Raw genomic sequence first — 8662 nt, forward strand, 5'->3', positions numbered from 1 at the left:
ACACATGGCAGTGCCATCATGTTCATTCGAGGCCCACTACACTGACTGTAGTGGGAGAATGCACACCCCCATTGTGTTAGTCGTGAGTTGTGTGGTTCGTGACTAAATGTGCACGACTAGATCTGAACCAGAACCTCTCCATTTCTTCCTTTAGTTCAGGTGAGGTGAGAACCTGTGGACCGCGAGATATTGCTCCCATCATCCCTCACCTTTAGGCCATGCTGGCTGGGGCTGATGACACTAGAAGTCCACCAACAATTGGAGGACCACAGTTTGCCCACTCCCGATATCGATCATCCCCTTTAATTCTCATGTTCTGGGTGTGAGTGCCAAAACAGGACCACTCACACAAAACTGAGAGGTGTTCAGGTTTGGGTGAGTCCTGAGGTTTAGAGATATAAAGGTAAAGGGGCCCCTGACCATTAGGTCCAGTCGTGACCAACCCTGGGGTTGCGGATCTCACTTTATTGGCCGAGGGAGCCGGCGTACAGCTTCTGGGTCATGTGGCCAGCATGACTAAGCCGCTTCTGGTGAACCAGAGCAGCACACGGAAATGCCGTTTACCTTCCTGCCGGAGTGGTACCTATTTATCTACTTGCACTGGCATGCTTTTGAACTGCTAGGTTGGCAGGAGCAGGGACTGAGCAACGGGAGCTCACCCCGTCACGGGGATTCGAACCGCCGACCTTCTGATCGGCAAGTCCTAGGCTCTGTGGTTTAACCCACAGCGCCACACACACACACACACACACACACACACACACAAACCCCTCTTTCGTGGGGCTGAATCCTAAGGGAGTAAACCCCAAAAGCAGCCCACTGAAAACACAGCGTGCTCTGTGACCCACAGAAGGATGATCAGGGTAAGGGGTGAAAAAGAGACGTAAGGAAACGGAGAGCGGAGAATCCTGAACAGGGAGCTCTACACATTGCAACATCCCCCGCCCCCGACAACGACTTATATCCTGCCCATCTACACAATGGTGCCCAATACACTTAATGAAATGTATGGGGAATTAGATCAGTCCTGTTACCAATTTTGCTGCTGCATTCTGCTTGCTTACATCAATATTGTCAGCTGAGAGAAATGGAACTGCTGTGATCAATCAGTGCCCCCCTTTTCTCGGCTGGCGTACAGAAATAATGACTACTAAATTCCTGTCAATTCATGGTACTATTTCATATATATATATAACATTTTTTGTGGGGGGTGATCGCTCTACATTTTCCCTGCAACAGATTTTCAAGAAAACTGACCACCACCAGGTGGCACTGTTTAGAAAATTATAAGCCATGCCGTTCCTCTGGTCTAGCCAAAGGTCCTATGATTTCTAATATTTTTTGCAAATATATGCACATGGACCCAAGTGAAAAGCTTGTATCAATCTGCCTCCCCTGAGGTTGAATGGCAGAAAAACGCCAACTAGCTGTAATGCGTCAGAATGGCTTCTCTTGACAGTTCCCATTCATTGAGCATCTGGTTCTGTTAAACAGGCATGCGGATTGTCTTCCCTGACATTTCCCCTTATTAGTATGTGGGCAAACTCCCCATAATCTGCTTCAGATAGAATTCTGAGCGAGCAGTTTGCTTCCTGGACATCTGCTGGATGTCCAGAGGAAGCTAACCCTGAGGAAGGATGCCGGAAACCTTAAGCCGAAGAATCAAATCGGCATGTGGCATTCACGCCTCCTTCCCCAACCACCTGGCCGTGGTGCTGCAATGGCAGCAGAAGCCAAAAGCTGGCAAAATCCTATGCCTTTCTATGCAACTCCTTCTTTGCCTTTCTGCGCCAACCCTTTCATAAAGGTTCTAGTCTCTAGACCAGGCCTGCCAAACCTCAGCCCCGGGGTCTGAATTTGGCCCTCCAGTTCTCTCTTGGCTGGCTCTCAAAACTCTCCTCAGGCCACAAATCTTCCCCAGCCACATCCGTTCTCTCCCCTTATCTACTTAAGGGTTGCCATATTTCAAACAGTGACGTTTTTGAGCTATTTTAATGGAAAATCGGCAAAGACGACACTGCTAACATGGGTAGCCATATGTCTGGATTTCCCTGGACGTCATTTTCTGACTTCTGCCCAGACATTGCTGCTGACTGAGGTGTTCAATGCAGGTCCGGGAAATTCTGGATATATGGCAACCCTATGCAACTCCCTCCTTAAATGTTTTTTGCCGGGCTATAATGCATCCTTTTTAAGAAAGCAGAGACATCACCTTGCCAACAAAGGTCCGTATAGTAAAACTACTGGTTTTCCCAGTAGTAATGTATGGAAGTGAGAGCTGGACCATAAAGAAGGCTGATCGCCGAAGAATTGATGCTTTTGAATTCTAGTGCTGGAGGAGACTCTTGAGAGTCCCATGGACTGCAAGAAGACCAAACCTCTCCATTCTGAAGGAAATCAGCCCTGAGTGCTCACTGGAAGGACAGATCCTGAAGCTGAGGCTCCAATACTTTGGCCACCTCATGAGAAGAGAAGACTCCCTGGAAAAGATCCTGATGTTGGGAAAGATGGAGGGCACAAGGAGAAGGGGACGACAGAGGACGAGATGGTTGGATGGTGTTCTGAAAGCTATTAACATGAGTTTGACCAAACTGTGGGACGTAGTGGAAGACAGGAGTGCCGGGCGTGTTCTGGTGCATGGGGTCACAAAGAGTCGGACATGACTAAACGACTAAACAACAACAAAACGCATCCTTGGGGTGTAAGGGGTATTAAAGGAGGAATAGTACCCCTGGTGGGGGCACGTCATGCTCTTCTGGGGTAGTTTGTCCACCTTTGGTCCTCACTCAGCTCTCACCTGTGGCTCCTAGAAGCTATCAACATGCGACAGCAGCCGCACCCTGGGAACAGCTTCAACTGGCTGGCTAAACCGGGTGAAGGTAGCCGATGGTTCTCAAACCCTCCATGAGTTAGGGACTTCCCCTGCATGTGAAGACAGACTCCAGTGTATTGTGTGGCCAAGACAATGGTGGGACCAACAGTCAAGGCACATGATTCCACACACACATTTTTTAATAAGCATTTTTAAAAGAAGGGACTCCTGGCTTTGTGGGTAGTGAAATCGTGGATAGCGTCATTCTTCCCAAAGGCTCAAGGTGGCTAACACGCACTGATTTCGCTTCCCTCTGTGATGAAAACTATTTCATGTGAAAATCTGTCAGGAAATGCTGTTCCTAAAAGGCATAGGCACACACAAAACAAAACCTGTTATAAAATTTATTTGTTTGTTTTAAAAACAACTACTCAAGAGATGAACTAAAAGTGGGAGAGCTCTGATATTTACCTGTGGAAGGAATCTGGCCTGTTAGATTTGGAACTTGGAAACCTCTTAACTCTTGATGGTCTAGTACTTAACTCCACTTGTTTCTCCTTCATGACAGCAATAATAGTTGGCTGGCTTCTGATTTCAACCTTTTTATGTGTGGGGGTTTTGTGTGTGTGTGTGTACAGCTTTATGTAAAACTGTTATACACCACAAACACACATGGAAGAGTGACATAAAAATGTTTCTATAAATATAAAAGCAAACCCCACCCCTGTAAGGAAGATAAGGTGAAGAGAGAAGTAAGTGAGCTTTGTGCCTGAGCTGCAAAATTGAGGACCTAATATATATATATATAAGGAGCTCAGGCTTTGACCTCATTTGCCTAGTGGTGACTCCGCTCACCAAATCTCCTTTGCTCACCCACTTTCTGTCTCAGCCTGCCCCGTAATAGCTTCCTCTGCCTGTTGGCTTTGCCTTCCTGGAATAGCCTTCCCTAACCTGATACTTTCCAGATGTTGCTGCAGTCCAGCTGTCCTCAGCTCCAGCCAGTGCAGCCCATGGCCAGGGATGATGGGAATTGGAGTCCAGCAAAGTCTGAAGGGCCCCAGTCTGGGGAAGGCTGATCTGGAGTCTAGCCCCCAAATGTATCCTCTGGAGAGGGACTCCACAAATCCGTAAGGTGTGTGTGTGGGGGGGGAATCCAGGTTATTCAGTGGCAGCTTAAGTTGATAATACTGTAGGGATGTTAGTCACCTATTTCAGACCTTGCTCCTGCTGCGGATCAGTCTTGATTTTAGCCACTTATACTGTTGTTTAGTCGTGTCCGACTCTTCGTGACCCCATGGACCAGAGCACGCCAGGCACTCCTGTCTTCCACTGCCTCCCACACTTTGGTCAAACTTATGTTGGCAGCCTCGAGAACACTGTCCAACCATCTCGTCCTCTGTCGTCCCCTTCTCCTTGTGCCCTCCATCTTTCCCAACATCAGGGTCTTTTCCAGGGAATCTTCTCTTCTCATGAGGTGGCCAAAGTATTGGAGCCTCAGCTTCACGATCTGTCCTTCCAGTGAGCACTCAGGGCTGATTTCCTTAAGAATGGAGAGGTTTGTTCTTCTTGCAGTCCATGGGACTCTCCAGAGTCTCCTCCAGCACCATAATTCAAAAGCATCAATTCTTCGGTGATCAGCCTTCTTTATGGTCCAGCTCTCACTTCCATACATCACTACTGGGAAAACTTATATTACTCTACATTATTGTGCCCATTTTACAGATGGCTGAAAGACAGGGGCTTGCCCAGTGCCGTAAGGTCAAGTTGGAACAGGTGAGGCTGGAACAAGTGAGACTGGGATGCAAGTCAAAAATCAACTGTCTGCTGAACCAAGTCAGGAGATAACATCATTAATGCTGCCACATTTATATAATATGATTGAGTGACTGATGTAAGTCATAATTGACTGTCACATTCTGACAAGCTTTTGGCAACTGACTGCTTTTAAAGGAAAGGGCTTTTTAAAAAAATCTGTGATTGTGAAGTTAATTGATCAGTCGGCATCAGTTCTGCACTGAAGCTGATGCAAGAATTGACACTTTTGATTCCCGCAAATATTCATGGGAGACATTGGTGCATATGTAAATCCCTCTCTCTGAAATCCGTCTTCAAACTGTGCTGTGTTGTGCTCCAGGTAATTTAATCTCTACTGAGAAGTCTTAGTTCACACTTTACTAAGGAATCCTTGCATTATGCCAGATGGAACTTCTTGTCTGAGTTGCCAATGACCAGCTTATGCTAATAGAAGTTGTCAAAGTTCTCTCCTGTTTACAATAATCTGATGTGATCTGTCAGAAAATGTTCCTATGTATTTGGCCTTATCTGACTCCTCTAGGAAGAGATGATATGCTAACCTATTTGATTATGAGCTCGGAAGAGCTAATCTATTCAAGATGCTCAATTCAGAGGATCCCATTTTAAGGCGCCAAAGGGAAAGGAGATATACAAAAAGAATTTGATAAAGGTCAGTCTGATTCTGACAGACCAAGCAAATAATCCTCCAAACATTTGATTTAATTGAACTGCTTGGGCTTATATCATGAAATTTATGTACCACTTAAAAAGCAATTTAAACCATTTTTAAATGATTAAAATTAACAGTACAAGAGATGTGAACTTATCAACATCTGTCTGGAAAGGCTTGCCCAAACAAAAATATTTTAAGCAGCACCAGAAAGAGTATAGCAAAGGCACCTGCCTGTAAACAGAGTTTCAAATTGTAGGTGCTGCTACACTGAAAGTTCAGTTTTTTACAAGTGTGGAAATATTATAAGCACCTTTCCCAGATCAAGCATTTGAGTGGGCATGGATGCAGTGGCGTAGCGTGGGGGGTGTAAGGGGGGCCGGCCGCACCGGGCGCAACATCGGGGGGGGGGCGCGCTCGCTGCCTCCGGAGTCGCCGAAGAGCCTCGGGCGCAGGCTGTAGCAGAGCCCCATGTCTCGCGGAACCAACGAGCTGTGCGTGCGTCCAGGCTGAAGGTGTCCGGCAGGCAGTGGCTCTCAGCGCTCGCTGTGGTCCCCGCGTGTCAGGGCCGCGGAGGACGCGCCAGGCAGCCCCTCCTCACAGCCCCGCCTCTGCCGCTGCTGCTGCAGCTGCTGGGCCATGTTGCATTTTCCTTGCCTCTCTGCCCCCCTCCTCCTCCGGGCAAGCGGTGTCGTTTGGGCGGCAGCGCCAGCGGCAACTCGCCTCAGATCGGCAGGTTAGGGGTTAGGGGGGCACAAATTACTTGCCTTGCCCCGGGTTAGGGGGCGCAAATTACTTGCCTTGCCCCGGGTGCTGACAACTCACGCTACGCCGCTGCATGGATGGAGTAATGTGATGCCATAGGTAAACTGTTCCCAACCTGTTAAGGGTTCTCTGTACCAATAATAACACATTGAACGTGGCCTGGTACAAGGGTGCCCCGCAAGACGAATGCCTCGCAAGACGAAAAACTCGCTAGACGAAAGGGTTTTGTGGTTTTGAGCTGCTTCGCAAGACGAATTTCCCTATGGGCTTGCTTCGCAAGACGAAAACGTCTTGCATTTTTTGCAAGTTTGTTTCCTTTTTCTTAACACCGTTGCAACTTGACTTCAAGGAGCAACATAGAACGCGGTGTGGTAGCCTTTTTTGAGGTTTTTGGCAATTTTTGAAACTTTTCCGACACCGTGCTTCGCAAGATGAAAAATTCGCTAGACGAAAAACTCACGGAACGAATTAATTTCGTCTTGCGAGGCACCACTGTATTTTCCTATTTTGATATTTCTGATTGAATCATAGATCTGTAGAGTTGGAAGGGGTCCAAAAGTATAAACAGCTTTCCGAAAAGCAGAAGTAGCTTTTGTTAATGCTTAATGCTTTAATATTTCTGTGTAAACACCTCCACCTGAAAAGTTTATATCATACACTATGTATTTGTACATAAATAAATTTGGTGCAGCATATGTGCTGCAGGATGAAATTACATATCTTTGGGCTTTGTCGCTGATGGGGATGACGAGCAAGACATGGTTCTAATTATCCTTGAGTCATTGTGGTGTTTGTAGATTCAGGTAGGTAGCCGTGTTGCTCTGACACAGTCAAAATATATATAAAAATAAAAAAAATGTCCATTAGCACCTTAGAGACCAACTAAGTTTGTTCTTGGTATAAGCTTTCGTGTGCATGCACATTTATTTAGATACACTGAAACAGAAGTCACCAGACCCTTATGTCTCTCTCTCTGTGTGTGTGTATAGTGGGAGGGTGGGGTAGGGTTTTTCTCAGAAGGGTAGTAGGAGATGGGTGATTTACTCAATGGGTATGGTAAACCTGTTGACGACTGTTAATGACTGCAATTAGCCCTACAGGAAAAAGCAAGGGATCGTATGCAGATGATTAGCATGTGCAATGAGATAGGAATCCAATATCTCTATTAAGACCAGGTCTCTCCATAGTTTTCAGTTTAGTGATAAGTTGTAATTCAGCAACTTCTCTTTCAAGTCTGTTTCTAAAATTCTTTTGTAATAAGACAGCTGCTTTGAGATCCTGTATTGAATGTCCTGGGAGACTGAAGTGTTCTCCTCCTGAGAAAAAACCCACCTAACCCTCCCACTATATCTGAAGAAGTGTGCATGCACATGAAAGCATACACCAAGAACAAACTGTGGTGTTTGTGTTAGACTCACATAGCTTGACGTACTGCTCTAAGACAGCTAGACAGGTAGTATGAGAGTGAGAGAGATGTATGCATTTCATAGCTTAAGTGCTAACAGGACTATGACTTCTGAAGATGAAGTTTTTTTAATTCATGGAAAAGCAGCCCATTCCAGGCAATCACTGTAGCTTTATCAAAACTCATTTACGGATTAAGAGTTATCTCTGCTGAAGTTTGATACTATCATTGTCTTCATAGCCTAAGGCATTTGCCTGCAATCAGTGTGTATCTGCACTAGCTAATTTGCAGGTACTGATTGAATTTCTAACCGGGTGTGATAAATGGTGTATTTACTTTTCTGGCCGTTGTATACATTCAAAAATGAAATCAGCCTCAGTTTATGTGTCAATGTAAATATTTTACCCGTCACAAGAATTAAACCTATACTGCTAATGTAAAAATGGTGCTCCTGTCTCAGATAACAACTCTTCCAGATCAATGTAAAGGTAAAGGGACCCCTGACCATTAGGTCCAGTCATGGCCGACTCTGGGGTTGCAGCGCTCATCTCGCTTTATTGGCCGAGGGAGCCAGCGTACAGCTTCCAGGTCATGTGGCCAGCATGACTAAGCCGCATCTGGCAAACCAGAGCAGTGCACGGAAACGGCGTTTACCTTCCTGCCGGAGCGGTTCCTGTTTATCTACTTGTACTTTGAGTGGTGTTTTCAAACTGCTAGGTTGGCAGGAGCAGGGACTGAGCAACGGGAGCTCACCCCATTGCGGGGATTCGAACCACCGACCTTCTGATCAGCAAGTCCTAGGCTCTGTGGTTTAACCCACAGCGCCATCCGTGTCCCCCCCCGCCGCCCCAAAAGAAGTCATTATGGATATTTGAAGGTGAGGCAATAGCACATGGGGGAAATGTAGGTGTCTTGTTTCTGTAAAGCCTTTGAGACTTTTTTTTTTTTTTTGCAATTACCGGTAAGCAGTGCATAAATTTTATGAAATGAAGTTTACATAGTGTGTGTGTTTTAGGAGGCCCAATTTAATAGGTTGTTCCCACATGGGTGGCAGAGGTGGTAAAGGTAAAAAAGGTAAAGGACCCCTGGATGGTTAAGTCCAGTCAAAGGCGACTATGGGGTTGCGGCACTCATCTCATATCAGGCCGAGGGAGCCGGCGTTTGTCCACAGACAGCTTTCTGGGTCATGTGACCAGTGTGACTAAACCGCTTCTGG

At 46.3% G+C, this 8662-nt stretch overlaps 1 long non-coding RNA gene across 1 annotated transcript in view; it reads right to left on the reverse strand.

Moving 5' to 3' along the window:
- Positions 1–6270, reverse strand: part of LOC309539689 — a 51143-nt gene extending 44873 nt beyond the window's left edge. The window contains exon 1 of the long non-coding RNA XR_014222955.1: positions 6208–6270. This is a non-coding gene — a long non-coding RNA (uncharacterized lncRNA). The remainder of the gene's footprint in view (positions 1–6207) is intronic.
- Positions 6271–8662: the final 2392 nt, after the last annotated feature.

This window comes from Podarcis vaucheri, assembly GCF_965113315.1.
Source record: "Podarcis vaucheri genome assembly, chromosome: 8".
Lineage (NCBI taxonomy): Eukaryota > Metazoa > Chordata > Lepidosauria > Squamata > Lacertidae > Podarcis > Podarcis vaucheri.